Source organism: Tamandua tetradactyla, chromosome 5 (genome assembly GCF_023851605.1).
Source record: "Tamandua tetradactyla isolate mTamTet1 chromosome 5, mTamTet1.pri, whole genome shotgun sequence".
NCBI classification, from domain to species: Eukaryota; Metazoa; Chordata; class Mammalia; order Pilosa; family Myrmecophagidae; genus Tamandua; species Tamandua tetradactyla.
The window spans coordinates 111,867,741-111,883,678 of record NC_135331.1 but is presented as its reverse complement, the minus strand read 5'-3'; the positions used below and the strand labels follow the sequence as shown (position 1 = coordinate 111,883,678).

Here is a 15,938-nt window from a genome sequence, read left to right as displayed (position 1 = left end):
GATTAGAGCACAAATAAATGAAATTGAAAACATGAAAACAATAGAGAAAATCAATAAGGCCAGAAGTTGGTTCTATGAGAAAATCAATAAGATTGATGGGCCCTTAGCAAGATTGACAAAAAGAAGAAGAGAGAGGATGCAAATAAATAAGATCAGAAATGGAAGAGGAGACATAACTACTGACCTCACAGAAATAAAGGAGGTAATAACAGGATACTATGAACAACTTTACGCTAATAAATACAACAATTTAGAGGAAATGGACGGGTTCCTGGAAAGACATGAACAACCAACTTTGACTCAAGAAGACATAGATGACCTCAACAAACCAATCACAAGTAAAGAAATTGAATTAGTCATTCAAAAGCTTCCTAAAAAGAAAAGTCCAGGACCAGATGGCTTCACATGTGAATTCTACCAAACGTTCCAGAAAGAATTAGTACCAATTCTCTTCAAACTCTTCAAAAAAATCGAAGTGGAGGGAAAACTACCTAATTCATTCTATGAAGCCAACATCACCCTCATACCAAAACCAGGCAAAGATATTACAAAAAAAGAAAACTACAGACCAATCTCTCTAATGAATACAGATGCAAAAATCCTCAATAAAATTCTAGCAAATCGTATCCAACAGCACATTAAAAGAATTATACATCATGACCAAGTAGGATTCATCCCAGGTATGCAAGGATGGTTCAACATAAGAAAATCAATTAATGTAATACACCATATCAACAAATCAAAGCAGAAAAATCACATGATCATCTCAATTGATGCAGAGAAGGCATTCGACAAGATTCAACATCCTTTCCTGTTGAAAACACTTCAAAAGATAGGAATACAAGGGAACTTCCTTAAAATGATAGAGGGAATATATGAAAAACCCACAGCTAATATCATCCTCAATGGGGAAAAATTGAAAACTTTCCCCCTAAGATCAGGAACAAGACAAGGATGTCCACTATCACCACTATTATTCAACATTGTGTTGGAGGTTCTAGCCAGAGCAATTAGACAAGAAAAAGAAATACAAGGCATCAAAATTGGAAAGGAAGAAGTAAAACTATCACTGTTTGCAGACGATATGATACTATACGTCGAAAACCCGGAAAAATCCACAACAAAACTACTAGAGCTAATAAATGAGTACAGCAAAGTAGCAGGTTACAAGATCAACATTCAAAAATCTGTAGCATTTCTATACACTAGTAATGAACAAGCTGAGGGGAAAATCAAGAAACGAATCCCATTTACAATTGCAACTAAAAGAATAAAATACCTAGGAATAAATTTAACTAAAGAGACAAAAAACCTATATAAAGAAAACTACAAAAAACTGCTAAAAGAAATCACAGAAGACCTAAATAGATGGAAGGGCATACCGTGTTCATGGATTGGAAGACTAAATATAGTTAAGATGTCAATCCTACCTAAATTGATTTACAGATTCAATGCAATACCAATCAAAATCCCAACAACTTATTTTTCAGAAATAGAAAAACCAATAAGCAAATTTATCTGGAAGGGCAGGGTGCCCCGAATTGCTAAAAACATCTTGAGGAAAAAAAACGAAGCTGGAGGTCTCGCGCTGCCTGACTTTAAGGCATATTATGAAGCCACAGTGGTCAAAACAGCATGGTATTGGCATAAAGATAGATATATCGACCAATGGAATCGAATAGAGTGCTCAGATATAGACCCTCTCATCTATGGACATTTGATCTTTGATAAGGCAGTCAAGCCAACTCACCTGGGACAGAGCAGTCTCTTCAATAAATGGTGCCTAGAGAACTGGATATCCATATGCAAAAGAATGAAAGAAGACCCATCTCTCACACCCTATACAAAAGTTAACTCAAAATGGGTCAAAGATCTAAACATTAGGTCTAAGACCATAAAACAGTTAGAGGAAAATGTTGGGAGATATCTTATGGATCTTACAACTGGAGGCGGTTTTATGGACCTTAAACCTAAAGCAAGAGCACTGAAGAAGGAAATAAATAAATTGGGAACTCCTCAAAATTAAACACTTTTGTGCATCAAAGAACTTCATCAAGAAAGTAGAAAGACAGCCTTCACAATGGGAGACAATATTTGGAAATGATATATCAGATAAAGGTCTAGTATCCAGAATTTATAAAGAGATTGTTCATCTCAACAACAAAAAGACAGCCAACCCAATTACAAAATGGGAAAAAGACTTGAACAGACACCTCTCAGAAGAGGAAATACGGATGGCCAAGAGGCACATGAAGAGATGCTCAATGTCCCTGGCCATTAGAGAAATGCAAATCAAAACCACAATGAGATATCATCTCACACCCACCAGAATGGCCATTATCAACAAAACAGAAAATGACAAATGCTGGAGAGGATGCGGAGAAAGAGGCACACTTATCCACTGTTGGTGGGAATGTCAAAGGGTGCAACCACTGTGAAAGGCAGTTTGGCGGTTCCTCAAAAAGCTGAATATAGAACTGCCATACGACCCAGCAATACCATTGCTAGGTATCTACTCAAAGGACTTAAGGGCAAAGACACAAACGGACATTTGCACACCAATGTTTATAGCAGCATTATTTACAATTGCAAAGAGATGGAAACAGCCAAAATCTCCATCAACAGACGAGTGGCTAAACAAACTGTGGTATATACATACGATGGAATATTATGCAGCTTTAAGACAAGATAAACTTATGAACCATGTAATAACATGGATGAACCTAGAGAATATTATGCTGAGTGAATCCAGCCAAAAACTAAAGGACAAATACTGTATGGTCCCACTGATGTGAACGGACATTCGAGAATAAACTTGAAATATGTCATTGGTAACAGAGTTCAGCAGGAGTTAGAAACAGGGTAAGACAATGGGTAATTGAAGCTGAAGGGATACAGACTGTGCAACAGGACTAGATACAAAAACTCAAAAATGGACAGCACAATAATACCTAATTGTAAAGTAATCATGTTAAAACACTGAATGAAGCTGCATCTGAGCTATAGGTTTTTGTTTTGTTTTGTGTTGTTTTGTTTTGATTTTACTATTATTACTTTTATTTTTTTCTCTATATTAACATTCTATATCTTTTTCGGTTATGTTGCTAGTTCTTCTAAACCAATGCAAATGTACTAAGAAATGATGATCATGCATCTATGTGATGATGTTAAGAATTAATGATTGCATGTGTAGAATGGTATGATCTCTAAATGTTGGGTTAATTTCTTTTTTTCCGTTAATTAAAAAAAAAAAAAAAAAGAGAAGGGATAATTGGAGATGAAGGGATACAGACTGTACAACGGGACTGGATATAAAAACTCAGAAATGGACAGCACAATACTACCCAATTGTAATGCAATTATGTTAAAACACTGAATGAAGCTGCATGTGAGGTATAGGTTTTTTGTTTTTGTTTTTTTTGTTTTTTTTCTTTCTATTATTGTTTTAATTCTTATTCTGTTGTCTTTTTATTTCTTTTTCTAAATCGATGCAAATGTACTAAGAAATGATGAATATGCAACTATGTGATGTTATTAAGAATTACTGATTGTACATGTAGATTGGAATGATTTCTAATTGTTTTGTTAATTCTTTTTTTAATTAATAAAAAAAAATAAAAAAATAAAAAAAAAGAAACAGTTATTGGGTGGCACTGAGGCACTGAAGTTTCAACGATTAGCTAACAAAAATTGAAAACCTGTCTTTGAGGGGCTCAGATACATTAGTGGAGAGAAACATCAAATCCATAATCTCCAACCCAGTGAAAATTAGAACAAAAACAACTGTAAGAAGAAAAACTACAGGATTCTAAGAAAATTTTATAATGGAGCCCATAATTGGTGAGTAAATTCTAAGCAGGACATTCAAGAAAGGTTTTCCTGAGGGGATAAGATCCCTGAAGCAAGACTTGGATGGAAGGAGACAACATCATTGCAAAGCCTTGAGCAGGAAGGCAAATGCATTTCTATATAAATAAAAAAAGCATATTGAGGCCCTCAAAAAAAAAAGAGGTGCAATTAGACAGTTGCATGATTACCAAAAATGCTTCAGAATTTCATAGTTGGGAGGGAAGTGGCTTCCAATTAAACAAGATCTTTTGGAAAATGTGGCTCAAAGAGGAATTCTTAAAAATCTATTCTGTTTACTGTCTGTTTTCTGCCCTTCTCATTTTTCTATTGCCATCAGTTTCTGTAGGTGACTTTATTTTGTTTTTTTTGTTGAGACATCTTCACACACATTCAGTCCATACAGAGTATATAATCAGTGGCTCATATCATCACATAGTTGTATGTTCATCACCATGATCATTTGCATCACTGCAGAAAAAGAAATAAAAAGAAAAAAACTCATACATCCTAAAGCCCTTATCCCTCCCTCTCATTGACCACTAGTATTGCAATCTACCGATTTTTTTTACCCCTTACCCCCTCCCTATTATTTATTATTTTTTCTCCTTATTTTTTACTCATCTGTCCATACCCTGTCCATATCCTTATTTTTTACTCATTTGAGCATCAGACACAAGGTTTCACAATCACATGGTCAGATTGTAAAAGCTATATAGTTATACAGTTGTCTTCAAGAATCAAGGCTATTGGAATACAGTTCAGCAGTTTCAGGTACTTCCCTCTAGCCACTCCAATATACCATGAACTAAAAAGGAATGTCTATATAATGCATAAGAGTACTGTCCAGGATAACCTCTAGACTCTGTTTGAAATCTCTCAGCAACTGAAACTTTATTTTGTCTCATTTTCCTCTTCCCTCTTTTGGTCAGGAAGGCCCATGATGCCAGGTCCCTGGTCATCCTGGGACTCATGTCCCATGTTGCCAAGGAGATTTACCCCCTTGGGAGTCATGTCCCATGTAGGGGGGAAGGTAGTGAGTTCACCTGCTGAGTTGGCTTAGAGAGAGAAGCCACATCTGAGCAACAAAAGAGGTCTCTGGGGGTTCCATGCATTAGAGTAAGTTTCCAGAAACCTACAATCTCCAGATAGGTCCTGAAATGTACAGGGGCCAGCCTTTCCAGAACATCAGCTGGTTTCATCCCTGTATCCCATATTATGGACAGCCCTTTCCAACATGAAAAAGATAGAATGGGCATAGCCCAAATACCCCTAAAGAGTGGGAGAAAGATCAAAGGTGCTGGTGGAGTTATACAGAGCAGGTAGGGTTTAACAAATGAATAGAGTGCTGAATCATTATATTGATATTTCTTTTAGGCTCCAGTACCTTAGAGCAGCTAGATGTAAAAACTTAAAATTGTAGAACTGTAACCCATAGCAAAATCTAAATTGTTCTACAACTAATTGTTGCGATATACATAGAAATTTATTGCTTTCTTGTATATATGTTATTTTTCACAAAAAAGAAAAGAGGAGGAGGAGTATAACAGAGAACATAGGATTTAACAAAGAAGTATGACTGCTGAATCATTATATTAATATTTCTTTTGATCTCCAATATCTTAGAGCAGCTAGAAGAAAAAACGAAAAATTGTGGAACCCATACCAAACTTTAAAATTTGTTTAAAATGAATTTCAAATTTGGAAATTTATTGCTTTTTTTGTATATATGTTATATATCACGATAATAAAAAAAAGTTAGAAAAAAAAAGAGGTCTCTGGGGGTCCCTTCCACTCATAAGTAGGCTTAGCTTCTCCTTTGCAGAAATAAGTTTCATAGGCTCAAACCCAAGGTAGAGGGCTTAGCATATTGAATGGTTTTCCCCACTGGTTACAAGAATATCAGGAATTCCCTGGAGGGGGAAATTTCATATTTCCTCCTTTCTCCCTAATCAAGAGACATTACTCTGGGATATATCAGGGCATTACACTAACTGTACAAACCACCAAGATCTCAGACCCTATTTAAGATTCCATGTAAATATGGTGTTCGAATAAACTGATGATACAAGTTACGTTAGATAGTGCACTACACAAAATATAAATTTTGCACCAAATAAACATCTTTCTCCTTGTTCCCACATGAAAGTTGAAGTTTTAAAATATGGACCTAACCATATTTTAACTAGAATGCCCTTTCTCGGTAGAGGTGTGGCTTCATTTCTCCATGTGGGTTTTACCCTCTCAGGTGGTTAGAAATGTAACTACATTTTCTAAAATTAAAAAATGAAGTGCTTCCATCCACTTTAGCCTGCTTTATTTTTTCTTACTAACAGTTGTTTTATATATTATATACAGGCATGTATTTATATCTATCATTAATTTTATATGTTTATAATCTTTCTCCCACAGTGTAGAATTTTTTGTTCCTCTAGGGCCTAGAGCAGTGCCTGGCATTTGATGGGCATTCAGTAAATGTGTGATATGAATGAAAACAAAAGTTCGTGATATTAAAGCATGCCAGATAATATGGTTAGGTAGACAGAAACACGACATTGTGCTTCTGTAAGGAATGAAAGTAAACCTTTGGTGAAGATGTCTCTTGGTAACTTAGGTAAAAACAAACAACCCTGTGTGGGGAGATTATAGTACATGCCTACTAGTGGGCAAATCAGGAGGAGAGTTTGAGAAAAACGTTTGACAAGTCCGGGTCCAGCCCCGAATCAGGCTTGTGTTCCCTGGACTCCATTGATTAGCATGCCATGCCCTGGACTGCCCCCATCCTCTCTCCCTTTTGGACTTTGACATTTCAGGGTCAGTGAGCAATTCTTGGAAAACTATTGTTGTTATTTTCCAGTCTTTTAGGAAATATTTTGTTCATTATTTCATATGTTTCTAAGTATGAATGTTGAAAGTTCTGCAAACGTAAGAGAAGAATTCTCAAGCTGAGAGGAAATACAGTCTAAGAACTGATGCATTTTTATTTGTAAAATCACCTCTTGCATGTGCTTTTTTAGAGAAGACACTCCATTTTATAAAGAGAGCTCAGGCACACTGAAGAGAGTTCCTGTGCCTCCCAGCTTTGACGGGCCTCTGTTCAAGACGGGGTGGGCCTCTGTTCAAGACGGGGTGAGCCTCTGATTATTTAGGACAGATGGCTTGTAATAGGGTTCTTCAGTATCTCCAAATATAAATTTCCACAGGCTCTCTTGCTAGCCTGCTGCTGAGTTCTATACTCTTGGATTGAAATTTTACCTTATGTTTAATCAAGCTGCTTTTCTTTTGCCATGATGTTAGCCTACTTTCTCCGGTTGGACTGTGTCCTATGAAGTGTTGTCCTTGTAATAACAGGTCATTTTACAGCAATTCTGCAGCCTCATTTTTCTTTCCCAGGTCCACTAATGTTCTCACTGCTCCCTACAGGTCAGTTTTCTGTCATTTTTAATCAGCTTCTAATCTCGTTTCCAGCTTTTCCATATTCTCCTTTTGTAGAAATTAAAACTAGTTACAGCCCTCTGAAAGTCCTCTTAGTTAAAAAGTAGAATGATTCTCTTATGACTTTTATTAGGTATATTTCTAGTAATAGATGCCAGAATAACGTAATTTGAATTTCATCTATGTAGCATAGTATTAAACATGTATATGCAGCTTGTTTAAATATGCTTCATTCTTTATTTTTAATATATTTTTATTGACAAATCTTCATACACATATAGTCCATACAAGGTGTACAATCAGTGCCTCACAATATCATCACATAGTTGTGTATTCATCACCATGATCATTTTTAGAACATTTGTATCACTCCAGGAAAAGAAATAAAAAGAAAAAAGAAAAAAACTCATTCATCCCATATGCCTTACCCTTCCCTCTCATTGACCACTAGTGTTTCCATCAATTTTTTTATCCCTTATCACCCCTATTATTTATTTTTTTATTATCCATATTTTTTTTAACTCATCTGTCTATATCCTGGATAAAAGAAGCATCAGACACAAGATTTTTATGATCACATTGTCAAAACTGTATTGTTATACATTCATCTTCAAAAATCAAGGCTACTGCTACTTAAAATTAGGCCTAAGAGTCACCCCCAAGAGAACCTCTTTTGTTACTCAGATGTGGCTTCTCTCTCCAGCCAACACAACAAGCAAACTCACCACTCCTGTTTACGTGGGACATGACTCCCAGGGGTTTGAACCTTCCTGCAACATGGGACAGAAATCCTAGAATGAGCTGAGACTCAGCATCAAGGGATTGAGAAAAACCTTCTCAACCAAAAGGGGGAAGAGTGAAATGAGACAAAGTGTCAATGGATGAGCGATTCCAAACAGTCAAGAGGCTATCCTAGAGGTTATTCTTATGCATTAAGTAAATATCACCTTGTTGTTCAAGATGTAATGGAGAGGCTGGAGGGAACTGCCTGAAAATGTAGAGCTGTGTTCCAGTAGCCAGGTTTCTTGATGATGACTGTATAATGATATAGCTTTTACAAGGTGATTGTATGATTGTGAAAACCTTGTGTCTGATGCTCCTTTTATCTACCTTGTCAACAGATGAGTAGAACATATAGAATAAAAATAAATAATAGGGGGAACAAATGTTAAAATAAATTTAGTTTGAAATGCTAGAGATCAGTGAAAGGGAAGGGTAAGGGGTGTGGTATGTATAATTTTTTTTTTCTGTTCTCATTTTATTTCTTTTTCTTTTTGTCTTTTTGTCTTTCTGTTTGTCTTTTTTTTCTTTTTCTGAATTGATGCAAATGTTCTAAGAAATCATCATGATGATGAATATGCAACTATGTGATGATACTGTGAATTAATGATTATATATGTAGAGCAGAATGATCATATGTTAAGAATGTTTGTGTTCCTTTCTCGTCGTATTTTTTTTTAATTTAAAAATTAAAAAATATTAAAAAAAGAATCAAGGCTACTGGAACACATCTCAACAGTTTCATATATTTCCCTCTAAGCTACTGCAATACACCATAAACTAAAAAGTAATATCTATATAATGCCTAAGAATAACCTCCAGAATAACCTCTCTACTTCGTTTAAAATCTCTCAGCCACTGAAACTTTGTCTCTTTTCTCTTTCTCTTTTGGCCTCCTATATTGCCCGGGAGATTTACACCCCAGGGAGTCATGTCCCACATAATGGGGAGGGCAGTTAGTTCACCCGCCAGACTGGCTCAGAAAGAGAGGCCACATCTCAGCAACACAAGAGGTTCTTGGCAGGGGTGACCCTTAGGCATAATTATATTTAGGCTTAGCTTACTCTTTGCAGAAATAAATTTCATAGGGGCAAACCCCAAGATCAGGGGCTCATCCTTTTAATTTGCTTGTTCCCATTGCTTGCAAGAATATCAGAAATTCTCCAAATGGGACAGTTGGATATTTCCTCCTTTCTCTCCAGTTCCCCAAGGGGACTTTGAAAATACTACTTTATTCACTGCCAAATTACTCTGGGATGTATCGGGGTATCACACTAACCTGGGCACAAACTAACAAGACCTCATGCCCTATTCAAGACTCCATATACTTAAGGTGTTCAACTAAACTGGCCATACAAGTTAAATTAGGTAATGCACTACCCAAAATATAAATTTGCACCAAATAAACATCTCTCCCTTTGGTCTCACACAGAAGTTGAAATTTTAAAATATGGACAAAATCATTCTTTACCCTGTATTCTGGTCTGCCTTAGTCCTATCCAGATCAGCTTCATTCATATCTCTATTCGAAATCTCGTCACTTTTTCAACTTTTTAAACAGTTCCTGTATGGGGTAGTGCTAACTTTCATAGGTGTCATATAAATACCCAAAGTTTCTGGGAATAAGCAGGCTATATACAAACAGCTCAGTATCTCAGGATTTAGAAATAACAGTTACAACTCCTGAATATATGTGACTGCTGGAAGAGCTTACAATCTAGGATACTTTACAGTAGGCCCCAAACTGATAGCCCGTGCTCTTGATTTCACTGAGTTTTTATATTATAGTTAGTCCATTTGAGTGAAGCATAATAATATTTGTCTTTTTGTTTCTGGCATTTCATTCACAATATAGTCCCTAAGATTCTTTCCCCTAGTTGCATGCCTCACAACTTCATTCCTCTTGTAGTAGCTCAATAGTCCATTGTGTGTATACACTCAATTCCCCCTTCCTTTCCTCAGTTGTATTCTTAGGTCACCTCCATCCATTGGAAATCAAATAAATACACTGCCACCAGAAACACCAGTGTGCAATTATCCATTCATCCATTTGTGTCCGTACACTCAGTTCCTCCAGGTATATACCGAGCATTGGGGTAGCAGGATCATATGGCAACTCCACCCCTAGCCTCCTGTGGAACCACCACACCTCCCTCCAAGGGGCTGCACCTCTCATTTCCCTATCGACAATGAGTAGCTATGTCTCTTTCTCCCTATTTTTTCTAGTACTTGCTTCTCTCTGTTCATTTTTAAAGTTTTATTTATACATCACACAATCCAAACTAAGTAAATAGACATGCCTTTACCACCATAATCTATATGAAGACATTTCCTTTTCTTCCACAAAAAATCCATCCCCCTCCCCAGTGCCCCTCCCCCTCCAGCCTGTTGACATTTAGTTTTGGCATAATACCTTTATTACATCCAGTGGAAATATGCTGCAGTGTTACTGTTGACTATAGACTCTTGCTTACATTGATTGTATTTTTCCTGTATGTCATCCATTTTCAAATGGAGTGTTTTCATTCATTTGCTCTCCGTCATGCAAAACGTTTTTATCTGCCGAAGGCAGTTTGGCAATTCCTCAGGAAGTTAAGTATAGAATTGCCATTGTCCTTTTCAGAGGACATGAGGGCAAGGACACAAACGGACATTTGCACACCAATGTTCATATCAGCATTATTTACAATTGCCGAGAGATGGAAACAGCCCAAATGTCCATCAACAGAAGAGTGGCTAAACAAGCTGTGGTATATACATACCATGGAATATTATGCAGCTGTAAGACAGAATAAAGTCATGAAGTATGTAACAATATAGATGGACCTTGAGGACATTATGCTGAGTGAGATTAGCCAGAAACAAAAGGAAAAATACTATATGGTCTTACTAACATGAACTAACATTAATGAATGAACTTGGAGAATTTCATTTAAGAACAGAGGTTATCAGGAGATAGAAATAGGGTAGAGATTGGGTAATTGGAACTGAAGGGATACAGATTGTACAGCAGGACTGATTGTAAAAATTCAGGAATGCATAGCACAGTACTACCTGATTGTAGTACAATAATGTGAGTATACTGAATGAAACTGAATGTGAGTATGATAGAGGGAGGAGGGCTGGGGGCACATATGAAACCAGAAGGAAAAACAGACGATAAAGACTGAGATGGTATAATCTAGGAATGCCTAGAATGTACAATGATAGCGACTAAATTTACAAATTAAAGAATGTTTTTGCATCAGGAAGAACAAAGGAATGTCGATATTGCGGGTGTTGAAAGCAGACGGACATTCATCCTTTAAAACTTCAACTTCTATTGAAGTTGACTAGTTTTTGACTAGTGCATTTCCTCATTTAACTTATATGAACAGTTTAATTGAACACCATAAGTACATGGAACCTTGAATAGGGCATGAGATTTTGTAGGTTTGTCTAGGTTAGTGTGATGTCCTGGTAAATCCCACAGTGATTGGAACAGTGAATAAAGAAGTATTTGCAGAGTCCCCTTGGGGGAATGGGGCGAAAGGGGAAAAATTCAGTTTCCCCATTAGGGGAATTCCTGATATTCTCACAGTCAGTAGGGCAACCGAATCAATAGGCCAAGCCCTCAATCTTGGGATTTGTTCCTATGAAACTTATCCCCGCAAAGAATAGGCTAAGCCTACTTAAAATTAGGCCTTAGAGTCACCCCCAAAGAGCCTTATTTGTTGCTCAGATATGGCCTCTCTCTCTAAGCTGACACGGCAAATAAACTCACTGCCCTCCCCCTCTCTGTGGGACATGACTCCCAGGGGGTATGAACTTCCCTGGTAACATGGGATAGAAATCCTAGAATGAGCTGGGACTCAGGATCAAGGGATTGTGAAAACCTTCTCGACTGAGGGGGAAGAGATAAATGAAACAAAATAAAGTGTCAGTAGCTGAGAGATTTCAAACTGAGTTGAGAGGTTATCCTGGAGGTTATTCTTATGCTTTCTATAGATACCCCTTTTTAGTTTATGGTATATTAGAGAGGCTAGAAGGAAGTGCCTGAAGTGTAGAGCTGTGTTCCAGTAGCCATGTTTCTTGAAGATGATTGTATAATGATATAGCTTTCGTAATGTGACTGTATGATTGTGAAAACCTTGTGTCTGATACTCCTTTTATCTACGGAATGGATAAATGAGTAAAACATATGTATTAAAAATAAATAAATAATGGGAACAAATGTTAAAATGAATGGAATAGATTGAAATACTAGTGGTCAGTGAAAGGGAGTGGTAAGGGGTATGGCATGTATGTTTTTTTCCTTTTTCTTTCTTTTTCTGGAGAGATGAAAATGTTCAAAAAAGTGATCATGGTGATGAATACCAACTATGTGATAATACTGTGAGCCATTGATTGTAACCATGTCAAGAATATTTGCATGTCAAGAATGTTGGTATGTCTGTTCGTTGTTTATAATGAATTTTTTTTTTAAATATGGATAAAAATAATAGGGGAACGAAGGTTAAAATAAATTGTGTAGATGGAAATACTAATGGTCAGTGAGAGGGAGGGGTAAGGGGTATGGTATGTATGAGTTTTTTCTGTTTTCTTTTTCTGTTTCTGGAGTGATGCACATGTTCTAAAAAATGATCATGGTGATGAATACACAGCTATGTGATGATATTGAGAGCCATTGATTGTACACCACATATGAAATGTTTGTATGTTAAGAATATTTGTGTTTGTATGTTGCTGCTGTTGTTTTAACTTTTTTATTGTATAACATATCGCATGTTGTTTTAGCAATAAAAATATTTTTTAAAATTCGAAATAAAAAAATGATCATGGTGAAGAATACACAACTGTATGATATATTGTGAGCTATTGATTGTATTATATGGTTGGACTGAACATATGTGGGTATTTCTCAGTAAAGGTATTTTTTTAAAATCATTTTTATATTTGTACATTTAATCACCATTATTGTCCACTCTAGGCACGCCTAAGTTATACCTTCTCGGTCTTTATCCGCTGTCTTTCCTTCTGGTTTCATACGTGCCCCCAGCCCTTCTCCCTCTATCCTTCTCGCATTCCACTTCATTCAGTACTTATATTATTGTGCTACAATCAGGTAATATTGTGTTATCCATGTCTGAATTTTTACACTCAGTCCTGTGCAAAATCTATATTCCTTCAGCACCAAATGCCTGATGTCTACCCTGCTACTATCTCCTGATAACCTGTGTTCTTAACTTCAACTGTCATAGTCCACTCATCAGTATTAGTTCATATCAGTGAGAGCATACAGTGTTTGTCCTTTTGTTTCTGGCTTATTTCACTCAGCATAATGGCCTCAAGATTCAACCACGTTTTACATGCTTCACGGCTTTATTTCTTTTTCTGGAGAGATGAAAATGTTAAAAAAAAATGATCATGGTGATGAATACTAACTATGTGATGATACTGTGAGCCATTGATTGTAACCATGTCAAGAATATTTGCATGTCAAGAATGTTGGTATGTCTGTTCGTTGTTTATAATGAATTTATTCTGTCTTACAGCTGTGTAACATTCCGTTGTATGTGTATACCACAGTTTGTTTAGCCACTCGTCCATTGATGGACATTTGCTCTGTTTCCATCTCTTGGCAGTAGTAAATAATGCTGCTATAAACATCAGTGTGCAAATATCCTTTTGTGTCCTTGCCTTCAGTTCCTCTGAATATAGTATGCATCATTCTAACATCTACTCATTTTCAAACTGGATTTTTGTTTGTTTTACTGCGTCTGGCTCCTTTGCCCATTGTGACTCTAGGTCACCAAGTATGTTCCTTTGCATTTATCCCTATTCCTCAATTCTTTGAACACAGTACGTGCTTGTTATGTGTGTATTGAATTAGCACATTTTATTTCAACATTGTCTTTCATGTTTAGATAAAATCTGAATTTGACAAGTTCCTCTCTTTCTTCTGAAACCTAACCAACTTTACCAATTGTCTGTTGCTGTCCCCCTAGGGGGTGTTAGGGATGTAGAAGTGGGTATTTTTACAATGGCTGGGGGCTCACTGATGGCATTCACTGAAGAGGGACCAAGGATGGTTGATGATCCACAGTACACTTGATTGACTGCACTAGAAACGTCAACTGTGTGCCTGCTGAGAAGCACAGATGGCCATGGATGATGACATCTTGGAGTACTCATCGTAGAGTCAAGCCTGTGGCACACACACAGTAGGAAGCATTTATTGAGGGCTTACTGTATGCTAGACACTGCACTAAGGGGTTCATGTGAATTAACTCATTTGATTTTAGCAGCCTTAGAGATAATTGTTTTACTGTTTCCCCCATTTTACAGATAAGAAACTGAGAGGGGAAGTGAAATGCATTTCTCAAGGTCACACTGCTAAGAAGCAGTTACAATTAAGTCATTCTAGCTGGGTTATATAGTAACTATGAGAGCCATTCTATAATTTCATGGATTGAATAGCTTATCCTAAAAATTAGGCTAAGAATATATATAAGTTTCTGTGCGAAAAGCCAAGGAAGAGAAGTATTAGCTAACAAAAATAGGTTTGCTTTTTCCTTTGAAAGTTAAAATATTAAAGGTTATTTCTTTAAGTATAATGACCAGGAAAGTTGAAACTTGGTGCCTGTGAACGTTAATATAGAAAATCTACTCAAGAAGAAAATGAAAAAATGCTTACCTGCCCTCTGATAATTAAATACAAACCAGAGCAAAAAATGAGATGCCAGTGTTCACCTATCAGAAATTGGGAAAGATTTAACATTTGATAAAAACCCATTGTAAGTGATGAATTGAGGAGACACTGTCCTTGTACAGTGTTAGTGGAAATATAAATTGCTGCAGCTCTATCAGAAGGCCATGTGATAATACCCATGTGATAAGCCCTTAAATATTTGAAATGCATGTAGCAGCAATTCCGCTACTGAGAAACAAATTCCCACAAAAATTAAAAGGCACATTTTCATTAGAGTGGAGGGGAAGTGCAGGGAACTGTAGATTCTTAGGAGATTGAGGTATAGCCATAACTGCTGATATGAAATGTTCTCCAAATTATTTTATTAAGTGAAAATAAGCAAGTAATATATACATTTCTAAATATAACCATGCTTTCCTAAGTTTTTTACTGTCATCCTTATAGAACTAGAATATATTTTACATCATAACCAGGTACCATCATGTTTATAAATATGATCATACTTATAAATGTGATAAAATAAAACTAAAGTTTATGAAACAATATTTATTCTCCCCAGAGGCAAAGCACTCTGAATCTCTATGATCAGTTTATTTTTAATTCTAAGTTGACTTTTATGTTGATGATCCACTAATGAGTAGCAACCCACAATTGTCAAACACCCGTTTATCGTGACCTCTTTTGTGTTCAAAAGAAGTAAAGTCTCTGGAAATACACACAAGAAATGTTAACATTTGGTTCCCTCTGACAGTGGAGTTTAGGGATTGTGTTAAGAAGAAAGTGTTTTATTTTGTTCATTTTTTAATATTTGAGTTTTCTACTGCAGACATTAAGTATTTAAAAATAATAAAATTAAAAAGCAGAGAAAAGCATCTTTTTAATGTGGTATTCTGTTCTCTGATACTTCTTCCTGCCCTTATCTTACCTCTAGTCTCGTTTCTTGTCAAGACAGGATTTTCTCCTGTCTGCCACCTTTCAGTCAAGTTCCACTCTTCTCTCCACTGAGATTTCAGCTTTACAAAAAGTTTTTATGGAACTGGGAAATGAAGTTAGGAAACTGGCACTTAATTATAAAGTGAATTCACAGTGTTGTATCTTTTCTTTTGATTTTCGAACTAGAACTAGCACATAGTGGATTTGTAAAGAAAAAAATTTAATGAGGTGCGTGGCCTTGTCCATGATGTGT

General features: G+C 36.3%; 1 protein-coding gene across 5 annotated transcripts in view; it reads left to right on the top strand.

Moving 5' to 3' along the window:
• ELOVL5 (ELOVL fatty acid elongase 5) overlaps nucleotides 1-15,938 on the top strand; it is a 113,877-nt gene that overhangs the window by 65,010 nt on the left and 32,929 nt on the right. The gene's annotated exons all lie outside the window — the stretch shown is intronic.